The sequence below is a fragment of the Python bivittatus genome, unplaced genomic scaffold (genome assembly GCF_059951505.1).
Source record: "Python bivittatus isolate LINGU-HERP-01145 unplaced genomic scaffold, Pbiv_v1 ctg000080_np1212, whole genome shotgun sequence".
Classification (NCBI taxonomy): Eukaryota; Metazoa; Chordata; class Lepidosauria; order Squamata; family Pythonidae; genus Python; species Python bivittatus.
Window position 1 is genome coordinate 37,143,638 of NW_028277035.1, and position 22,338 is coordinate 37,165,975.

General features: G+C 40.8%; 1 protein-coding gene and 1 long non-coding RNA gene across 4 annotated transcripts in view; one reads left to right on the plus strand and one right to left on the minus strand.

Moving 5' to 3' along the window:
- Window positions 1-22,338, plus strand: part of SYNPO (synaptopodin) — a 179,529-nt gene that overhangs the window by 84,995 nt on the left and 72,196 nt on the right. The window contains exon 1 of one of the 3 annotated variants that reach the window (XM_015887345.3): window positions 10,770-10,880. The exons of the other annotated variants lie outside the window; for them this stretch is intronic. The gene's annotated coding sequence lies outside the window, so the exon portion shown is untranslated. Of the gene's footprint in view, window positions 1-10,769; window positions 10,881-22,338 lie in introns of those variants that run through there. 3 annotated transcript variants of the gene reach the window in all.
- LOC148216667 (uncharacterized) lies at window positions 13,859-21,912 on the minus strand. Its single transcript, XR_015795061.1, has 3 exons — window positions 21,859-21,912; window positions 15,128-15,238; window positions 13,859-13,976 (listed from the first exon to the last, which is right to left on the minus strand). It is a non-coding gene; the product is annotated as an uncharacterized LOC148216667 (long non-coding RNA).

Consider the following 22,338-nt stretch of genomic DNA (forward strand, 5'->3'; position numbering starts at 1 on the left):
ATTATCTTAACATATCTTGTGAAATGTGGACTGCAGAAACAATTGCCTTTCCTAATTGCCTGTTTAGCAATTAGCTTGGAGTTCCGTTCCAAAATGCCTAAGTAGCATAGGAAGATTAGTTTAGCAAAGCCAATCACTGTCGGGCCTCGGTCTCCACAAATGCAATATAGAGAACTGTAACATGGACTTACTTTCTATCCATTTTGAGTAATTTATTCTTCAGCAATACGCTGACATTAATTCCCCTAATCTTCTAACAGGGTTGTGAAGCCAAACTGCCTTTCTAGCACTTCAGATTACAGCTGCATGAAACATAGACTGCAGAGTTTCCCAATATACACCTGAGGGCTCATCCACACAGCCTCATAAGCATGTTTTCCTCCTGTCCTTGAGATAGGAGAGGAGTATGTCACTTTCTAAACTGCCCCCAATGCAGCCCGTTTATTGTGCCTCTCCAGCAAAGCTGGCAAAGTGGCTGCCTGCACAGAAAGTCACGTCACTTTCTTGCAATGAGTGGTTCTTCTTGGCTGTGTCTCTGCAGGTCTCCTGGGGTGAGAACCTCCTGCTTCTAAAGCCTTTCTACTCATCTCCCTCCCCATCCTGCCAGCCTCCACTCTTTGGGCACAAATTGCACCTCTACTATTTGCGCCTACCACTGGCATCCTCTGCCCCTGGAGAGAAAAAAGGGTGGGGGCCTGATCCAGCACCACCATGGGAGAGTAAGTGTTCAGCCAGGCCAAGTGCCCACCGTGAGATTCTTTGAAGAGCATCCATCCATCCATCCTGCCTTCCCTTCCTCCTTCCATCTAGCCCAAAGGCAAGCCTGCTGCCATCACTGCTTTCAGCTCTCCATCCCGCTGCTTCTGGCTCATTCACCCACCTTCCTCTCCTTCTTGATGGCCCAAAAGCCAACCGTGTTTTTGGCACAGGGGCAGAAAATCCCAGGAGCACGAACAGATAGAGAAAATAAAAACAAAATTATAAATAAGGTTGGTCAGCAATTTTATGTATTTTCAAAAGAACTTGGTTGCCTGCCTGTTGTTTTCATTTGGGATTTAAGAGAGTCTGCCTTTCCAACAGAGTGGCAGAGAGCTACAGGCACCCTTTTGTTCATATGGGAAGAACAACTTCCTGGAACACTTGCTTTATAAGGTCCATATTCTTATGGACCTCATGGAAGCGGCCTTATGGAAGCAAGCAACCAGCACACACACCAAAGAGAAAAGAAAAGAAATGTTCTTTTCAGAAAGATTCTGTTCTCCTGGCAGCCAGAACAGAAATAGCCATGAAGGAACAGCACCCCCGGGCTGCATGAGAGGGGCAATCCTGCAATGGGCCAATCGCAACCCTGCAGGCCATCAACCTCCCTCAGGGTCCTCCCTTCACATGACATAGAATGCAAGCATAGGATGTTTTAATGCCTTTTTCTGGTAGAAAACATCGCCTCTCTACTGGATCACCTTGATCCAGCTTCCTTCTGTCTCAGCAACATGCTGGCCAAAGATGGAGGCATCAGTGTAAGGAAAGGCTTTTAACAATCAGGAATTGGGCTGTGTCAGAGCTGGGACAAGGTGCTTTGTGGATGAGCCCTGTCTAAGGTAAGGATCATACTAAGCTGAGGATCTTACCTTACTATGTAACAAAAGGAGATCTTCCAGTCTCTCCCATTCTGTAGAGGAAAAGCTGTTGTCTTTCAAAAAAAAAAATCCAAGGTAGAAGTTGGGGAAAGGAGATAAGGAGCATTGCTCCTAAATCTAAAATTAAAAGTTGGAATCTACTATAATCTGGAAAATCCAGGGAAAACAAGCAGGAAATATTTGCTGCAATAATCCATTTGTCTCTAAGGGACAGGTACTGTAGTAAGTTTGTGCTAGATATATTGCATAAGATTGTTTTTATGTTAGAAGATATGTAGCTAGTTAAGCTTTATGGTCCCTGATATCTATTGTCCCTGATGTGTATTTTCTCCATGCAAGGATTGTTAATGGAAGATTCTCTTGACTTGCTATGATTTTATCAGCACTATATCTTTAACGTTTCCAGCACTAACTGATTGGCAACTTTAAGTAGCTATTTAAAGTTAAGAAGGAAGTTTTATAATCTTTACTTTTCCTTTTTTCCAAAAATAAAAGATTGATTTTAAAGAAAGCGGGGGGGGGGGGGGCTCTCATTTCCCTAATCACAAGCCTCATGCTACATGGCACTATAGAGTTTACTTCATGTTTATCTTCTTCTTCTTCTTCTTCTTCTTCTTCTTCTTCTTCTTCTTCTTCTTCTTCTTCTTCTTCTTCTTCTTCTTCCTCTTCCTCTTCCTCTGCTGCTGCTCCTGCTCCTGCTCCTGCTCCTGCTGCTGCTTGCGTGTGTGTGTGTGCGTGCGTGCGTGAGTGCGTGCTTGGAAAGTACACAGACCATGGGATCCCTATCTATCTCAGACCCTGGGGTTAGGAGGGTGGATTTTAGGCAAAGGCGTCACTTTGGAGGATAGGTAGTAGCTACAATAATTGTGAAGCAATGACACCAAGGCAAGGTGATGATCAGTGTGTGTAGAGGCAGAGGACTTCTAGGAGAGGAGGACTGAGACATCTAACTTTTCACCCTATGGGCTCAGCCTTTCCACTGCACATACTTAGATCCCATTCTGTGCCATAAACTGTTCATATTTTTACAGTAACATAACCACATGGGATACTGAAGGGAAGTGCTGGGTGAACAAATCAGGCAGAACATAAATTGTGCAGAGTTGGGATTGCATGCAAGTGGGTGGAGACCTGAGGCTAAGGAAGGAGCAGGTAGTGTATTCTCCAGGATTTTGTTTTTTAAAGGATTCTAGTCAGAAACTGATTAGAAGGGTTAAGAATAGATTTGCTGTGACGTCCGCTCGAGACCTCAGAGTTCATGAAGTGGGAAGCATCAGGTAAAGCATGCTACAAATAGGAAAACAATCCTGGCCCCAGATGCACTGGGGCTCCAGCAACTGCCCAAATGGGATTTCTTTGTGCTTCATGTTGAGCTGCAGCTGTGCCAGACCTGTTCTTTCTCAGCTGCGTAGGAATTAAGAGTCAGAAGTTTTCCCAAATTCACATGGCAGAGTGGTAGTTGAAACAGCAAACTCCAAACACACACCCGCCCAACATGGTTAAGTTTTGGCTTTTATAATGCCATCTGCCTGAAAACTATTGAATGTTCAAATAGAACAGAAATGTAAGTGGACCCAATGTAAGTAAATATTTCTTTCTGTTTTCCAAATCTGGTCACTAACCAGACCTCCTGGCCCTGTGTCATTTTTTAAACTCTCGTGCTTTGGCCATCTTCACCAACTTTGATATACTTCTAGATATAAACCAGGGCCTTAGGTGTGCCAATTTCATATTTCTAAATCGAGTACTTTTTATTTTATGAGAAATAGAGTGTCCAGGGAGAAAAAGAAATATATGGCATTTTGGGGGGATCACTTAATCAGTGTGCGTGTGTATGTGTATACTCTGAAATCTTTATTCTCTCTCTCTCTCTCATCCCTTTTCAAATCTGTAATTTTTAATGTTTTTCTTCCTGCGTCGCCTCTTTAATAAAAGAAGCTAGATAGAGAAAAAGAAATACAAATACAGAAGGGTGTGCCCTCTGCATGATGATCTGCCTGTCTGGAGAAAATATTGTGAATAGCGCCCCTTATCAAGACAACCTTGGGAATGTAGAGAAGGGGCTAGTAGTTTTGGCACACTGGCACCCATGACGTGAATAGTCAGGTCATCTTCAAAGGCAGGTTTACGGTGCTCAGTAGCACATCTGCTTGTTTCCATTATTTCTGTACCGCCTCAATTATGGCTATCTAGAGGTTCATAAATCAAATAATAACCATAAAACACAAATATCACAACTCTAAAAGAAAATAGGTAAAATTTAAAACAGTCAGTTGCTGATTGGATAGGAAGCGAAGCATGTTTGTCTCCAAAGGCCAGTTGGAAAACCCAATTTTCCCTGCTTTCTAAAAGGTAACTAAAGTGGGGACTCTCTGCACCTTGGGGGTGCCTGTCAGCCTATTTCACAGGGTTGGAGTGGCAAGAGAGAAACCGTGCTTTCAGTCCCCAACTCCTTTCACCTCCCAAACTGTGGGAACCTGTAGCATCTGATCTCAGAACCGACTTTGAGTACATGGTCCCAGAAGATTTCTGGCCCTTACCCTGTTGGGGTTTGTAAGTTGAAACTAGCACTTGAAGTTATACTCAGACACCTATTGGAAGCCAGTGCAATACCACAATGAATTTGCACCCCTCAGTGCACAAGCTGCTGCATTTTGCACCAAGACTGAAAGTCATTACTGGCTTTCTATAAAATGCTTAGACAACTGGACCATCTTGAAGTGTGGGTGAGGCCATGGCAGCAGATGAAGGATTATAGCAGGGTTCCTCAACCTCAGCAACTTTAAGATGGGTGGACTTCAACTTCCAGAATTCCCCAGCCAGCCATGCTGGCTGGGGAATTCTGGGAGTCGTAGTCCACCCATCTTAAAGTTGCTAAGGTTGAGGAACCCTGGATTACAGAATACAGACCAACAGCTCTTTGCGGCAGCATCTGATACATTCACTGAATAAGAACCTTACAGATAGTGAAGGTCTTTTTCCAAAAAGGCTCAGAGTTTTTAAAACTGGGTTAAGCAGGGTCTACCAATGCTGAACAGCTTGTTAGTGTCTTTACTGCAAAGACTTGGCGTATACATTCAGAGTCAGAAAGAAAAAATGTCGCAGCAGGCTACGTCTATCTTTGCGAGAAGCACTGCTTGTGAGAAATTAAATATAAACAAACTGCATTTAACTAGCTGCCAATCTATGGTGGAAAGATAAAGAAATGAAGCAGGTTTCTTTCAGTGTGTGCATTTATTAGGTGATTCTTCATGCGAATCGGATCAGCTTTCCTATAACAAATGATCAGAAAGAATACCAGGAAGCCTCATCTTCTGTATGAGTAATTTTAACATATTAAAAATGCATGTAAGTGGTTGGCATACCTAGCTTTGACTTCAGCATTGTTCTGATCTATTTTTGCTTCATTTTAGGAAAAGGATTCTATCATGTACCATCAGACGTATCTTAGAACCGGTAGCCTAGTAACAATATTGCTCCTATCAGATGAGATTCCTTTTAACAAAATACATTTGACAACTAAAAAGCTGTCACTTTAAGTTCTATAACTTTTTTTTTTTTTAGAAAACCATGCCATACTGCGGCTTTTTAATTCTATCTTGCAACACATTCTGTGATGATGATGCCAGGAATTCCCCACTTTCACCTTGTCGATCTAACTTCATTCCAGGCCTGAAGCAATGTTTAAGCTTCAAGATTAAAGCTCTTGTAATCAAAGGCAACCCATCTTTGCAAATTGCATGATCACAGTGCAATATGTATGAATATGATTTGTGCAGGAGACCACCCAGCTTTTTTTTATATGTAAACCACATTAGAACCAGGAGCCAAGTGTAGGAACACTGATCATTAGCACTCAAAACATTTGGAAAATATCTGAAGCGCTGTCTTGCATCCAGTGGAGTGCTATTAACATTCATCAGAAGACTGAGACATGCAGAGACAAAGAAAGCATCTGTGTTGGATGATAATCACATTTACAGACATCAGCTACTTTAAACATTGCCTCTGAGTAGCCTCCATGGTGAATGTGGTGTGTCTAGCCATATGCATGATTGTTATACAAGTAGCTTTTGGGGAGTGATGCAATTGTCCTCGGCAATTGCTTTAGAATGAATTTGCTCTCTGTTTGGTCTGCTATTAGTCAATGACCAGGAATATACGCCCTAGAAAATTCTGTTCCTACCACACTGACTATTGAGCGGCAAACATTGTTTGGAAGGTGTTTTCAGGAAAAATTACCAGAAAAAGGTCTACAGGATTTTCCAAGCAACCTGTGCTGGCTTATGACAAACCTGCTACGTGCATACTTGGAATTGTACTTCTAAGCACCAGCAATTATTTGGGAATTTAATAGGCCCCACTCCTAAATCATCCAGAAACTTCAACAGGTTAGAGACTCCCGTTCATTGAAAGTTTTAAAAAATTATTAAAATAGTAAAGAGTTAACTCATTTATTACATTGTAACTTTTCATAGATTCTAGTACCATCTCACCTCATCATATGCCTGAGTTATCTACACATGGTTGAGGGTTGACTGGGAGTGTAATAAGTGTGATCAAATGACACTAAAATGCAGCTGATTCACACTTTGACAATCCCACAGTCAACAGCAGCCATTCTCAAAAGAGTTGCCGCTGATTGCACAACACTTTCACAAAGGATTTATCTCACAATCTGATTCTGTTCAAAGCAGAAGAGATATAAATGAACTTCTTAATGGATTATAACTTGCCGTAATCTCTAGGGGTTTATTTTATTTTTTTGCTTTCAAATTAAGAGCAAGGGCGTTTCCAGATGGTTTCTAGTACTCCCAATCAAAAGTTATGATATAGCTAATAATGACATCTGGATTCTGTATAAAATTCTGTGAATGAGGTGGGTGGAGAAATTGTAGAATAAATGCTCATCTGGAAACTTCAAGTGGAGGTTTTGAATATTGTTTTGTGTGCACGTGTGCTTTTTAAACGTCAGATTTATATTCATGGAGACAGCCTGTTTGTCCTGAATAGAATGCAGGAATGCCTCACTGGTAAAAATATGGCAAATATATATGGACATTTGAATATTTTGGATTCTGTTTGGGCACTTTCACTTCAGTCTTGGGCACCGATCCTGCAGTAGCATCATCTTTAGGCACTTGGGCTGATTTTCTTCCAGCTCAGCTGCCCAAAATCTCAAATCCCAACACAGAAGAATTTGTTCTTGGATATTCTTGAGCTTTGCATGGTTTGCCAGTGGGCAAGGCAAAGGTGGGGCCAGGATAGACAGGGGGGATAGCCCTGTGTTGGGATTAGTGAGTAGCCTCCAATTGTTCAGGGAGGGAATGCTAGCAATCTCAGCCTGGGTTTTTGGAATAGCAGCATAGGAGTCATCGTGGGCCACTCCAAAATTGCTTTGTAGGAGGAAGGGAATGTTTAGGAGATGAAAATGCTGGTGTGGTGCAGAACTGCCCTTCAGTTCAGTCTTTGCTGTTCCATTGGACTCCTCCACCCAAGGATTCTGCACCAGTTCAAGGCCAACTCCACATCTCTGTAATCTCACAATGTCAGCCATGGTTGAAAACTGAGCTTATTTATTTCTGGCTCCTGCTGCTGAGTATTTAAAATCACTCTTACAGCAACTTTTCTTCAGATAAGTTGAAGCTTGGGAGAGCGTGTGGATGAGCTGGTTTCCCAATGGCAGAAACTCTCATGCCCTCCTCTTTCTTAGCTCCTGGGCTCAACCTAGCCTTTCTGCCCCTTTTCCTACACTGCCATAGCATCTTGCCGACATGCTATTATTGCACTTTAAAATGCAACAAAAAGTAGCATTTGGCTCACAGCTCACAGCTGCCCACCACCACTAGCACTTCAGACAAATACATACTACTTGAAATAGAAATTAAGTGGAAACATAATGGAGTCCATTGTTAATACAGAGAACCTGAAGAGCATTACATGCAAGGCCAAAACTTTCATAGTGTTGAAGACAGAAATCAAAAAGGTTGGTTGATCTGCTTGTTGTTTGATTGATTGATTGATTGATTGCCACCTATCTTGTACCAAACTCTGGGCAGCTCACAAAGTTCATGATGGCACAGCCAGTCAGGGTTGGGCACTGAGCAAAGCCTTCCTGAAAATGAATCAGCAAATTTCATGGTAGTTTCCAGCTTTTTGAATGAGCCAGTTCAGCTGCCTTTAGCAGAAACTTTCCTTGGCATGGAAGTAAAGTTATAAGGAACATGTAATTTGATTTAATCTGTTAAAGGCACAGGATGAAAACCCCTAAAATTTAGGTATTCACTTTAAACTATTTTCTGTAGTGAGTATGAGGAGGGATTGTTTTTGTTTTAACCTGTCCAGTTTTTGAACTGCTTTCCCCTTTATCTTGGCAGACACACTAGCAAACTGAAGGATAGTTTTGGGGGTTTCTTAATACTGGTGATGGAGAAGTAGATCTGGAAGTGCATGAGCACATGGGAGACATTTAAATCACCATTACATCTTGCATATGTATGTATTTGTGAGAAACACAGGCAGATGTCCATCGTTAAGTGAAACTGAGATACATTAACTCCTCGCTTGACAATCTCTGTGTGCATTTTTATTTGTTAGATTTACATTATGTCTTTCCTTCAGGAGCTCAAGATGATACACACAGCACTCCTTTCTGCCATTTTTCTCAACAACAACTCTCTAAGATAGTTTGGGCTGTGGGAGAGTAATTGACCCAAAGTCACTCACTGAGCTTTTACAACTAAGACTGCATTTGAACCTGATCCAAGTCCAGTACCACAATCATTCACACACATTTCCCTATTCATACAAGGAAATAAAGAGAGTACATAATGAAACCACATTTTCTAGGTGCATCTTGTGACAATTTCTAGTTTGTGGCTAAACTGCTCTTTAATTTTTTTTTTAATAAGTTTTTGCCTGTCTTTTGAATTATTTGCTTGTGGTTGGATTCCATTTTTTGAATGATTTATTGCCCATATGTTCAGAGTTGACAGCTGTGGATTCATCCTTTACCGTACAAATTTGAAACTCAGGACTAACTATATGTTCTGTTTATTATGTGCTGTGCAGCTGATCCTCATTTTTTAAACTTTCAAGAGCAGGCCCACATAGTAAAGGAGGATTAAAACTTCCTTACTGCAGAAATTTCATTCCTAAAATTCCAACCACCCTATATTTAAGAAGGGTATCTCTGTGTGCGTGTCTCCATTTGCAATAGACTCCATTTGCAATAGACTCCTGATATTTATTAAAAATCTAAACAAACAAGCAAAGGGCTTACTGCTGCACCCTGTGTAATTAATGTAACATGTAGTTTGATCCTCTCCATTAATATTTCCCATATGTACAACTGATAAATTGTTGAACTGCAAACAGTAAAAACAATTTGATGGTGGTGGATCCAATTACCCAGAGAGGTGGTAGGGTCCCCTTTGCAGAATGTGTTTAAGTGAAGGCTCAACAGCCCCCTGTCTGGAGAGCTTTCAGTTGGATGCCTGCATTCAACAGGGGGCTGGATTCCATGACCTTCTTGGCCCTTTCTAACTCTAGGATGATCTGATTCTGTCCTATGGCAACAGTTTGGGGCTGTTGCTAACACCTGACATTGTTTTGCAGCTTAGATCATTTGTTTTTGTTCATAAGGCCCGTCTTTCTACCAGTAGGCTTTTCCTGATGGTCTGGAAGATTCTATACCTGGTACCACGGGTTTGTCTTCCAAAGACCAACAACTTTTGTCTTGGATATTGAAACTGAAATCTTGCCAAGAAAACTGCAGGGACTAGTCCAGGCAGTTGCCAGGAGTCAACAATGACTCAAAGACACACACACACACACACACACACACACACACACATATACACACAGAAAACTGAAATAACAAAGCAAATATGTACGTACTATATTAGAAATGCATATACACAGCTGTTACAATATTGGTATATAGGCCTTTTCCCCATTTGAACCTAACCACTGTGGAAACATGCCTTGAAAACATCTTTTTTCCTGCCTTGTTCCTGTAACATTGCTTTCTTCTTGTCCCAGCTGATAAGTGAAAGAGGCTTAACTTGTCATTAGCTTTATTGGTGTTACAGTATTATTTTCCCCTTGTTCTGACACCTTCCAAGAGCACCTTCAAGGTGTCTAAAATCTGTGGTCAAATATTATTATGGAAGGAAATCAGGTGGCTGGCAGTGACTGAGAACCTAGGCAAGGCAGGACTCAGCCACGGAGACAGCAAATGTCATGTTTCTGCTAACTCCGAGATGAGTGGAGAGAACTTTAACTCAGTAGTATGGAAATGCCCTTAAGAATCTGTTACTTAAAAAAAAAAATAGAGCTGTTTAAGAAATTGCATACTGTGGACATTGTTAGACTCTTACAATAGTTTCTTTGGCCAGACCAGGAGTAAAGGGTAAGCTTTGCGGGGGGTTGGGATTCAAGGCAAATATTTATATATTTCAATTATTGCCAGATGTTTCAGTTTCTTATCTTTGCCACCGCATCATGTCTATTTGGTCCCGAGTTTGACGCACACCCCTCTCACAGTTCATTAGGATCTGGAGATACATACAGCTGATTGGAGCACAGTCAACTCTGTGGACTTAATGAGGTGGAGAATGGAAAATAGGGGCATACCATGGACCCTCTTTCTAGCCTAAAGCAGTGCCAGAAATCTATAGTGAGGGCCAGTCTTTGTAGGAAAGCATCTGGAACTGAGATTTTGGCCAAATGAGCAATAAGGAAACTTGTTAACATGGACCATTCACTAAGGCTTGTATATAAGACTGAACACACGCAGCACTGGAATTCAAAAGAAGAAAATTTTCTGTTGGCTTTCAAAGCATCTCAGGGCTGGCCGGTTTTCTTTTCTCTGTTTGGCTTTGCCAGAGATCCCAACCCTTCCCAGAGTGTGTTTTCAGAATGCTAGGCATGGGCTGCATTTATACTTTTGAAGTAAGCTCTTTCAAAATATAGGTGGCTAATGTCTTCAGCATGGGCGAAATATACCATATGCTGCAAAAGAAAAGGGCCTCTGTGCTATTAAAGTTTCAGCTCGGCCCTCCTCCTCCACCCCCCCCCCCCCACTCTTCCTTCCTCTGCTCCAGCTCAAGCAACTAGGAGGGAGTGAAAAAGAAGAAAAGAGACCCAGTTGCTCTGATATTCAGGCGGAGGTGGATGGAGAAGGACGTTTCTGCTTGCAGGCATAGAGGCGGCCCAGGAAGCATCATTTTACTGCTGCAGGTAAGAGGGCATAGCAGAAACTAGAGGGCAAACCTTACTTAGGACAGCAAGCTGGAACTTGATTGGGGGAAAGTGAAGACATTAAATGGCAGACAGATATTTGGTGCATTTCACAAAGGTATGGGGAGGAGACAGATGGAGAACTGTCTTTCTTTCTCTCATCAGAATCATACTATTGGATAAGTGTCGGAGGTGCCTTCTTCACAGACACTGCTTCACCCTTAGTGTGAGCCAGATCATTTTTTTCCCTTGCCTCTCTGACCTGGATTGTACCTTCTTTTCAGCAGGACTTTTGGATCCCTAAAGTTTTCCTAAGTTCAGGGTTCTCCTGCCTGCTGTTTGGGAGCAGAAAGGTTTCCTGTCAAAGATCTGCATCTTTGAATACTGTACATATAAATCATAATCTGCCTGTTCAGACTTTAAAATATGCCTTTCATTATGTGAAGGCAATGGAATAAAGTTGGGGAATATCACATGGTTGGCAGGGAACCACTCAGCACTGTTCTCTGGAATCTGTTACCTGGTGGAATGTCATATAAGCGTGTGTGTGTGTGTGTGCGCATGAGTGTGTTTTGTATTTAAACAGGAAAAAAGAAAAGGACAATCTTTCGTATAAAATGCAGGCCTGAGCTCAGCTCCGTGCAACTATGCAGAAAATTTGTTCTACTCCATTTAATTGAAAATAAATGTTTGAAAGGAGCTAGTGTGGCCCATTTGGGCTCACTAATTTTGCAGATAGTTATTATCATGATTGACAACTGCATTCTCCCTGAAAAATGGATATAGAATTTCAACCCAACTTTACCACTCTCCTTACTTTTTCTTCTTCCTCCTCCTCCTCTTTTTCCAAACTCAAGATGGTTTAAAGGGTCCAAAGATCTTTGGGAATGGCTTGGAAGCATCCCTTCCCCCTTTGGGGCAGTTGAAGGTGCTGACATGTGTCATCCTGATAAAAGGCCTGTTCTGGTCACTGTTAAATCAACAGAGTGTCCTTTGACTTGTCTGACATGTCAGCATACTGCAGTAGCTGTTGGCAGAAAAGAACTGGATGAAAAAAGGGGGAGAGGAAAAAAAAATCTAGGGATGGGAATAGCCACAAAGAAAGGTTACAGTTATCATGCCAGACACTTTATAAAGCGGCATCCTCTGAATTTTTGTTTGTTGTTGTTTGGCCTTGCTTTCTTCCATAACCACATTATAAAAATACAAATGGTACAGATGATACCAAAGAGAAATATATCCCCTTCTAAAATAATATTCATTCATTCATTCATTCATTCATTCATTCATTCATTCATTCATTCATTCATTCATTCATTCCTAATACAAATTCTCCAGGATTTATCTACTAAATCATGGACTAATCCAACTAAACTCATTCTTTCCTGCTCCATGTTAGACAGCATTTCAAGGTTTGCATTTGAAGTGCTGTCTGGATCATGGGGCTAGGGAAGAATTGAGAGATGTCCAGTCATTGCTGGAGACAAATATCTCCAGATCAAGATAAATGGGTTCTATTGTTTGAATGGAGTGAAAACCATCTAGTCCTTTTGATCTGTCTTTCTCCTTCTCTGGTCTTCTCATTTTTACTTAAAGGCTATCAGAGTTTTGCTCAATCCAGTTTTGAACAGAAGTTACAGAGTTGAAGTGACCTGTCATTTCCTCTCTAGAGATGCATTATATTTATTTAAACATTCTTAGTCCGGGCAGTCACCAGGAACCAACACTGACTTGAAGGCACTAAATAAATAAATAAATAAATAAAATTGTAGCCCTATCTTAATATAGGTCATATTATTTATTTAATGTATTTCTGTCACGTTTTTATATGAAAGAGATTAGGGCAGCATATACAAGATTACCACATGTAATTACTAATACTTCCTTTCATTCCACTTTCTGTCCAGTGAATATCACAATGGAATCCATAAACTTCTTGCGTGTATGTGTGTGATAGAAGATCACTTCAACCCTGCATAGTTAAGCTGAGAGAAGAAAATAACCGAGCAAAGGACATCTAATAAACTTTTGACTGTAGAATCCTTGGTGCTCTCTGAGCTTGGTTGTTTGCTTCCAGATGTTTCATTACCCAACTAGGTAGCATCTTCAGTGCAAGTGAGTGTTTATATATAGTAGCTTGCCCTGCCGGGTTTTTTTTGGGGGGGGCAGCCGGGGGTTTTCCTCCTTGATGATTCCTTGATTAGAATTTTATTTTCTGCCTGATTGTTTGTCTGGTGTTGATCCCTGCTTATCTAAGTGTTGGCTGCTAGAGGGAGCGTGTCCTAGTCTTTCTGTTTCCTTCCTAGGTTTTTTTTATTGTTTCTTTTGAATAGTATGTAAATGTGGTTTATCTCTATGTGTCTACTCTAGTCAAGGAACCACCAAGGAGGAAACCACACCCCCACCAAAACTGGCAGGCAGCAAACCCCACACTCACTCGCACTGATGATGTTACCTAGTTGGGTAATGAAACATCTGCAAACAAACAGCCAAGCTCAGGAACACCAAGGACTCCACAGTTCCACCCTGAGCTACATGTATTTACTTCTATCGAAACTTTTGGTTAAATGGGGATTTGACCTGGGATCCTAGGACTAAGTCCAATAATTTAACTGTAACTGCATTGGCCCAATATTTTTGTGAGGTAGGTTAAGTTGAGAGAGTGTGATTAGTTCAAAACCACTCATATAAACAAATATCTAAACATGTATCTCAATTTTGTCCTAAGTCCATCTCTGATACTCTGTTAACCACATTATTTTTAAAGAACAGACAGATATTTATAGCATGTGCCCTATGGAGCTACCCAGGATAATTTTCAGAAAATTGGGTTGAATTCATCAGAACTTTTCTTCAGGTCTGTGTCACACAGAATGCATTCGAACAGTAATGATCATCATTAGCTCAGTATTTTTCTCAGCCTAATAAAAAGCCTGGTTTTGATCTATGGACTCTTTATTGCTCATTGCTTACCATATCTAGTTCCTTTCCATTCTTCGGGCATGACTCACGAACTGAACTCCCCTCCCAGGTCATCAGTTAACTACAAATTGTCTTGCCTACTGGAAGGAGAATAGTCTCTTCAACCCTATGATTCTGAAAGAATTAAGAGGATAGTGGAAAGAAGGAAAGGAAAGCAGGCATAAAGTACAGTTATTCAGAAGCTATATGCACTGGTTTGCTGTATTTATAGCTAATTTACATTCAGCATTTGTGGGAAAAGGGGCTAGACAGATGAAACATCTCTGATCTTTGTCAGCTGCAAAGAGATATAGACAGGGTGAGAAAACAAGATTGAAAGATGTAACCCTTCACAGATGTGTTTTTGGAGGCAGCATTGTAGCTGTACATTGACTCCAAATCTATGCACTGAACATATCTCCAGGAGCTATACGTGGAAATCATTATGCACATAGATTGGAATATTCCTTCCTTCCTCTTTGCCACACAGGTTCTTCAACTGCAGCTAACAATTCAAGTTCTTTTTTTAAAATTATTAAAGGGTCAACTTAAAAAATGAAAATCTACAGAGAAATCTAACAACTCAGATCAACCAACCAACCAACCAGGACTAGTAACCAAATCACAATCACTGAGGAAATCATAACCAGTGAGCAAATACTCATCAAAATAGAGCAATTTTCATTTGGGGCTGTAAGGATAAAAGAGTGAATATCAAGGATAAAATTTTGACAAAGGTGCTTTATTATTCAGGTGTATGACCCCCTTCAGAGGGAGAGCTTAAAATCATGGGCTTCTGAAAGTACCATGGTCCCAGGCCCCTTGATTCTGTACAGGCAAAAAATAGCATTATGAAGAATGCCCAAAGGAAACTGAAAACCTGTGAATATCATTTAAGATAAGCAAAATATATGATAATGAAGCCTGTCATCAATTTGGCCGCAGTATTGTGAACTATCTGAACTATAATCTCAGGAATGTTCTTCAAAGGCAACCTAATGTGTAATTTATTGCAACAACAACAACAGAAATCCCCAAGACATGGGTAACAATGGCAAAGGCAATTTTACCCAAACTAGAAGAACAGAGATATACCATCTGAGGCTGAGCAAATGTGGTTTGTACTATAGATGCTAGCTGGGTGCTGAAAGCCAAGAATGGTTTCAGAAATGCTGTGAAATTCTTTGGGAACAATTTTATTTTAATCTAGGACAGATGAGACACCATCTCTATATTTAGACAACTATACCCACATCTGGATTAAAATTCAATTAATTCATTCTTACCCAGCCTATACCAATTCCAAGCATCTGTCCAGCACATCCAGTAGCATTTCAGGATTAGTTGAAAACAAGAAATAGGTAGAGTTGATTAAACTTCACCCAAATTCCAGTTCCCTATTGTGAAAAATAGCACAGAAAGAGTAATGAGTCATGTGGCACTCTGTAACAAAAGTACTACACACACTCACACATTCTAGAACTTGCCTTTGAAAATAGAGCAACAACATCATACTATGGTATTTCCGACTTTAACACCAGACAGATGATATTTCAGGATACTATGTTGATGGATTCTGCCATGTCTGGTACAAGGCTTCATCCTTGCATAGATTGTCCATCATGACAACCAGCTTGTTCAGTTCATCTATCAGCAAGATTGATATGGGCAACGATAATCTGTGTTGGTTTGGTGATCCAGACATTGATTATCCTACATGTATTCTGACCAGTGCAAAGAGTTAAGTCACATGGGTGAAGTAAGGCCTTTGCCAATATGTCAGAATCTCTCCTATTCATTCAGTGAACATTTGTACAGTGATATCCACTACACTCTTCAGAAATGTTTCCAGAGATTAAATGGCCTGGACAAACTACAATAAGCTTTTCCTGTTTTTCCCCAAAGTGAAGAACATGTACAAGCATTTCCCAAGCTTTCTTTTTTGAAGGCATAAATATTTCGTATCAGTCATCACCAATGGCACAACCCCCGCATCTGTTTGTCAGAGAAAACAATGTGTAATGATTTTAAAACCAGCATGCTTGCTTTGAAATGCAATAGTGCGGGATGAGATCTTTCTTCCAAGACTTATATTCCTAATGGACAGTCACAGAAGTTGCCCAGTCATGCTACTCTGTGGCACCATTAAGGCCCATCACATTTCCGTTCTAAATATATGATTTCTGGAAGGAATGTGACTAAGACTAGTCCATCATGGGAGTAGATATTCTCAGCCATAAAGTTCCTTAAACCATTCAAGTTCTGCATTATCTTCAAAACAATTAACTATATTGTTTTGAAGATAATGCAAAACTTATATGTTTAGACTTGTTCACAGTGACCCGTAAAAACAGGCAATCCAATTTCAGTGTCTCTTCATATTGTCTTTAGGCTTCCCCAACCTGGAACTCAGCAGATAAATTGGACACCCGCCCCTCCCCCCACTCCATTCTGGCAATTAGTTTACTATTCCCATTGTAAGAATGATGTTTTGATGGTTTGAGTTTATGTATTTATGTATTCTGTTTCTTAAACACTAAACACATTATTTATTGTATTAGCAAAATACATGTTTATATTAAAGCCTATTTCAAACTGACGTCTTCCAAATTTCCAGCTTTCTCATCTTGGAAAAGCTGCATCTCCAGAGAGGAAGCAGATCTGGCAATTTGTGGAGAGCATGATAGCAGGAATCCGATGCCTCTGGAATGCACTAAATTTGGGAAGGTTGACATAGATTGTTTGTAATAACAGGTAGGGAGATTAAGGTCTGGATAAAAAACTCTGGCCTGCAGATCTTCTTCATGTCATGACTTCTCTGGTGGAGGGGAATTTTTCTCCCACTCTTTCTGGCTAATCCACCCATTGGTAAAAGGCCAAATACGGGCTGGGCTAGGCTAGCTTGTCCACGCTGGAAGTGGGCGTGAGGACCAAATGTTTGGCATGGTGCTGGAGGTTGTGAATGGAATTGTAGAAAGTCTAGATATCTTACTCTCTTACCCATAGTTTCTTTTGTGTTGTGCTCCAGAGATCTTTCCTTTTCCATGCCTTTTCTGATTTTATGAGAGGTTACAGTAAGGATAAATGTCTGTTGAAAAGTGAAAAGATATGGGGTAGGCAAGAAGAAAGGGGACTAGAGCAGTGTTTCTCAGCCTTGACAACTTTAAGATGTGTGGACTTTAACTCCCAGAATTCCCCAGCCAGCATGGCTGGCTGGGGAATTCTGGGAGTTGAAGTCCACACATCTTAAAGTTATCAAGGTTGAGAAACACTGGACTAGAGTGTTCTCAGTTTGAAAAGACACCTGGAGGGAGGCAATAAGAGCATGTGTAGGAGAAGAAAAGCAACATTTCATTTTTAAACAATCCCTTCTGTTCTGCTCCCTCTTTGTCCAAGTTTTAAAAGCAACGCAGAATACTTCCTCAGATCACATTACTGGATAAGCATGCAAGCTTAATGAAATCCAGGGCATTGAGGGCTAATGCAACACAAGCCAGACACCATCACAGTCCCCTCAACTTCCTTTTATGGCGCGCCCTGTGCCCCATCCCGCAGCAGCTGTAGCCAGCATCCTTGATCTCCTCTATCCCCAAGCTCGGACTGTGCAAAAGCAATAAACAAATTGGAGACAGAGAAGTCAGTGATGGGAAAGATAGTAGGTTTTGGCATGACATCTGGAATCATCTATCTTTTTTTAAAGTAGTAAATATATAGCATGAATCTGTATTTGGTGTATTTATGTGTGCGTACATGTACATATGATTGATGGATACCTATGAAAGCCCAGGAGGCTGCAAGAAGCATAGCAACGAACCAAAAGGACATGAGCTAAAGTAATATCAGCGGTTATATATCTAATTTCTACAACCCTTTCATGTTCAGTGGTTCACATAGGCCATACTGGAGGGGTGGGGGCTTGGTCCTTTCCACTAGCAATAAATGAAACTGAATAAATATCCACTTGTACAGAAGGTCCATTGGAAATATCTTTAGGTTTAGATATGTAACATTTTTTTGAGCACCTATCTTGGTTTATTTAAATAGTTCATAGTTCAACCCTAGTGAGTTGCATTCACTAATGCCACCATATTGTTTTGGGACAGCTAAACCTACTCCTTTATTTTATTTTATTTATTTATGTATTTATGTATGAATTTATTTACTTATATTTCAAATTTAGTCACCGCCCATCTCACTCAAGAGCGAGTCTGGGCAGTTTACAGTAAAACAAGAATAAATATTAATTAAAATACAATTTAAAAAACCATAAATAATGTCTTCCAAGATCCTGACAGTCAATAAAGGTTATGGGAGCATCTTCAAGGTGCCAGCCACCCTGTTTGGAGATTTATATGCAATACAAATCTCTAAATGGTAGCAACACTCTGTGCTAACAACTGAAGTTCAATAATGGGGGACTAGGAAGAATTAGGGTGAAAGAGCCAATAATTCATTAAACCTACCTGTGCCATCATAGCCCACCAGAATTCCAGTTTCCTTGTGATTGGGAAACATCGAAAGGTTCTAGCTGGGATAGTAGCATCAGTTGTAGATCTGTCAATGTACACTTTCTCATATAAACCACAGAGCTATGTAGAGGAAGTGGAAGCTTCAATCAGAAAATATAACTGACTCAATCTTAGTTCTGGATCTGATTAAGATAACCAGAATCACTTTCATCTTTTTAACTTCTTAGGCCCATAGCTTAGTGGGAACAAGGTAACTTGGCACATATGAGTTAACTGTTAACCGCAGCACTATTAACACAAGTGCATAAACCTGGTAGAAGTACTTCATTCATTTTCCCTTTCTCTTGGAATGAGTTTACTTGCTCTCATAGCTTTTACACGGAAGAAAAGCAGGGTAAGTTTCTCCAGACCAAGGAAGCCGTGTCTCTTTTCCAGGATGGGGAAAAAGTGCCTGCAGGACAACCTGCAACTCCTTGAAGCCTGCTTCTCATCTGAAAGGGTTAGGATTAAAGTTGGCAAATGAAAATATAACTGGGATGCCTTTAAGACTACTCTATGTATACATTTAATTTGTTTAATGGGATGGATTTCATTAACAGCCCTACTACTTTACTCTTTAGCCTGAGTAACTTTGTTTCCTGGCCACACCCAATTTTTGAAAGCCATCTTCACCACAGCACAAATATAGAAATATAGCCATCTCTGCCCCACAATACTTCATCCGGTACACTGTAGGGCCCTTTCAAGCATGAAGATGGCCAAGTATCCTCCCTGAGAGACAACAGGTGAACATCAGAAGGGGTGTTAGAGGGCAGGGCTATATCTGGAGCTGCCCCCCATTTTAAGAACAGCCCAGTTCAAGTCTGGTTTAAAGACAAAGCACAACAGAAAGCAAGAATGGGGCCCTTGTACCTGCCCATCAACAATTAGCATTTGGACAGGAGGCACACCTAAGATACTTCTGCATGAGGATTTTGCAATAGTTTGAAAGCTGCTTTGGAACTTCTTGTTCCCATGATGTCAGCAGCTGGTCTGATTTATTTGTGGCATACAGCAGTGTAATTGAACCACCACAAAGCTAGGTGGTGGTGGTGGATTTTAATGTTGAGACCTTTAGCTCTATTTTCCTATTGGAGAGAACTCTTATCTCTCTTCCCAGCACTTGAACTTCGGCTCCTGGGAGGGATGTGCTAGCTTGATGACTGCAGCTCTGTAGACAAAACAAGTTTCCCCTCCCTTCAGTGCTTGAGAAGTGGGTCTCTATTCTGTTTTCTTTTATTCCCCCTTTGGTGCAGAGATGGCATGAGACGACTTTTACTGCTGCAGGATCTGCAGTACCTTGGAGCAAAGCACTAATTTTCTCTCATTGTTCACAGCACTACAAGTTCACAACAGTGAGGATAATCATGGATTATGTTCAAACTGCTCCTGACCCGAGGGCACTTCCGCAGAGGGATTGGTGCCATAACCTTGGCATCCCACCCTGTTGAGGCAATTTTCTTCCACCTTAGCAGCACAGCTCAAATGGCAGACTTCTAAGTTTGCCATTTGCAGGAGCTGAAGCTCAGCCAGATGTGGGGCAGGCCAGTTTCCCATTGCAGGAACTTCAGTCCTCTTGGTTCTCTCCCTCTCCACAACTGCTAAGCCTCTCTAGAGGCCAGATGTTCTTGCCCCAAGCTTCAAGGCGGCTTTTTCAAAACCTTTTCTGCCACAAAATCAAACATAGTGGCAAGGCAAGAGTAGGGATGGAGGCGCAGCGTTCGGTTGTGGGGCTCCCTTATTGGTCAGCTGGAATGAGAGCTGATTGCCTCTGGTTGACTCACCTCAATTTCCCTCAAGGGCTGCAGAAAGGACAACTGTGGGTCCTCTCAAGAATGGCAGAATTTAGGAAAATAATAACAATAATGTAGTAATTTATTAGATTTTTAAGGCTGCCAAATCAGAAAGACTCAATGCACCAGAGTTTTAGGAAGTGGCAACAACAGTAGTCTGAAAGTGTACTGTATAGTATTTCTATTTTAATTATAGCAATTATTCCTGAATTTGTATTTATACCTATAAATTGGCATATACATATACACATGCACACACACAGACACATATTTGTGCATCTGTGTACCTGTCTACCCCCTCTTTAATTCCCTTTTTTCAGTGATGTCTAAGCACACTTTTCCAGCCAAGTGTGTTTATCCAATCAAGCCTTGGTAGACAGGACAGAAGTTCCCAAGCAGTTCCTGAAAGTTCTTGAGGAAATGAATAGACTAGTTTTCTGAATGTTGCTGACGCTTTTACTGCCTCTACCCAAGAGTTGTCACCAAAACAATATTGTCGAAACTTTTTATATTTTATTTCTTTTAAAGGGAAGGATGATGTAAGGGAAGTCTTGCCAGAAAGTCAGGAATTTTTAGCAAGGCTCACTGGAGGAACTGCTGTTATGCTACAACAGATGGAAAAGATCAGGCACAAGGAAGCCTGTCAGCTTTGGCTGCCCTCCAGATTTCATTCAGAGCTACACCTGGAAAGGCATCTTGGGGATCAGCTCTTGCATCACTTCACATAGGCTGCATTTCACTCTTCTGATGGCTGAAATGACTCTTTGCCTTCTGAAGTGACCTCTAGCATCTACAAAGGTTGTTGAATGTCACCCATTTCACTGCCACTTAACTTCTAGTTTTTTTAAACCTTCATCTAACAACAATCAAATCTTTGGGGAGGGGGGAGATTTTTCCTGTGGGTGTTATCAGATATGGTGACAGTTCCATGCAAGGAGTAAACTAAGCCCTCCTGCCATTCAACCAACAACATAACACAATGCTTTCCATCTTGCCAGTCCCAGCTCCCTTCTTTTGCAAAGGGGAGTCAGTCTACTTCTACAGATTTGAAGACATGACAGGGATTACTTTGGAGTATGAACTAGAAGCCCAAGACTAAAGATGATGATAAGCCATAATTAGCTATCTTCCTCATCATTTTAAATTTTGGCCAATGCTCAATGTGGGAGAAGGGCAATGTAAACCAGGCATTTCTGATATATATTTTTTTAAATATCTAAGCATTTCCAATATTTTTAATAAGATTTTTCATAGTTTGGGGCCCTACTATCCACACCTGTCTTGGATAATATTCAGCAAACTATCTCCCATCTGAGCAATTTTATAACCTTGATTGGTAGACAATTTGAGCCACAATGGTGAAAATAATAATTATGCTGACATTATTAAGCTCAGCGGCTGTTCCTTTCTTGAATCTTTCCTCCACCAGTATGCTAACACAATACGGTCTTATTTATAACTGGGTCAACATTTGCCTGTAAAAAATATTCTTACACATGTTCCAAGCAACTTGCTTATCATTAGAAAATTGATAACCCACAATCCACCCATTCTCTAGAAAAGATTCACCAAACTGTCTCCCTTAATTTACCACTCAGAATTAAGATGGAGAATTTCATAGCATCATACAGTTGGAAGGGAGCCTGGTGATCATCTAGTTCAACCCCCACCCAGAGCAGGAACACTCAGGCTATCCCAGAAACATGGTCATCCAACCTTGGTTTGAAAACCTCTCATGATGAAGCACACACAGCTCCAGGAAGCAGTCTGTTTCACAGTCAGGAAATTCCTCCTTATTTCAAGTTTGGATCTCTCTTTATAAAGCTTCCACCCACTGGTTCTTGTCCTACCCTCAGGAGTTCTGGAGAATAAATCCACACCCTCTTCCTTGTGGCAGGCTGTAGAGGAAGCATTGTTGTTTCTCCCACTTCCAATTGCCTCTGTACATGACACATCTTTAATTCGTCATTCTTCATACTACCTTATACGTTGGGATTGTCTTCCACCTGAAACAATTTTTGTTGCAGAAAACTATTTCACTTTCACTATTCTTAAAATGCATTCACGTCATGATAGTCAGGTTTAAAATGTAGAGTTTAGATAAAATTCAGGGTTTAGCTGTGCTATCCTTGCAATAGCCTAGAGGCATTTGTTCTCTCTATTTCCAGTTTTGACTATAAGGGGGCAAGGCAGAAT